The following is a 1,230-nucleotide window of genomic DNA, read 5'->3' as shown; positions in this document are numbered from 1 at the left end:
TCAGGTGGCCCAAGTATTGGAGCTTCAGCTTCAGCATCAGTCCTTCCAATGAATATTCAGGGTTGATTTCCTTTAGGATTGACTGGTTTGATCTCCTTGTTGTTCAAAGGACTCTCAAGTCTTCTCTAGCATCACAGCTTGAAGGTCTCAATTCTTCAGCTCTCAGCCTTTTTTATTGTGATGATGTCTTTAGCAGCAGTAGTAGTTTAGTCGCTAAGTCGTGTCCAACTCTTGCGACCCCATGGACAGTAGCCTGCCAGGTTCCTCTGTCCTTGGGGTTCTCCAGGCAAGAATACTGGAGTGGGACTCTGGTTTCCTCAATCACTCTGCTCTCTTTGTCTCTTTTATTGTCTGGTATTATCCATATGGTGGTAGGAGAGTTGCTGGAAGTCTCGTCTGTGGTAGATTGTATTATTTTCAAAATATTTTCTTCCCTCCCACTGGTCCTTCCCTTAGGAAAGGCTTTTGTTTCCCTCCTCCCCACTGATGAGTTTGGTTGTGCAACTTGTTTTGGCTGTGACTCCTGTTGGCTTTCTTTTGTACCCATAGGTTTCACTGGGTTCCGGGGACTGCTCTCTCCCTTTGACCCTTCAAGGATAACGGTGTAACGGAGCCTCTCTGTGGCTAGTTTACAGGTGTTTCACCATCCCTCATTGGATATCCCTCACTTTGTAAATAGTGCTATTATTAAATGCTCAATTATCTTACTTGTGTGTGACTTACTTATCTGCTGGGATCCTGACTGACACAGAATTCTATTGGATAGATCTACCACAGTTTGTTTGGTTTTTTTTGGAGGGGCTTCCCTGATGGCTCAGCAGTGAAGAATCCGCCTGGCAATGCAGGAGATGTGGGTTCAATTTCTGGGTGGGGAGGATCCCCTGGAGCAGGCTCCGGTATTCTTGCCTGGAAAATCCCTTGGACAGAGGAGCCTGGTGGGCTACATACAGTCCGTGGAGTTGCAAAAGAGCTGGACACAACTTATCGACTAAACAGCAAAACAACAACCACCACAATTTATTGGTTGTATCTCATGCTCTGCTGCTGCTGCTGCAGCTGCTAAGTCGCTTCAGTCGTGTCCGACTCTGTGCCACCCCATAGACGGCAGCCCACCAGGCTCCACCATCCCTGGGATTCTCCAGGCAAGAACACTGGAGTGGGTTGCCATTTCCTTCTCCAATGCATGCAAGTGAAAAGTGAAAGTGAAGTCGCTCAGTCGTGTCTGACTCT

This window comes from Bison bison, unplaced genomic scaffold (genome assembly GCF_000754665.1).
Source record: "Bison bison bison isolate TAMUID 2011002044 unplaced genomic scaffold, Bison_UMD1.0 scf7180017864280, whole genome shotgun sequence".
Lineage (NCBI taxonomy): Eukaryota > Metazoa > Chordata > Mammalia > Artiodactyla > Bovidae > Bison > Bison bison.
The sequence above is the reverse complement of the archived record's forward strand: the minus strand, read 5'-3'. Positions refer to the sequence as shown.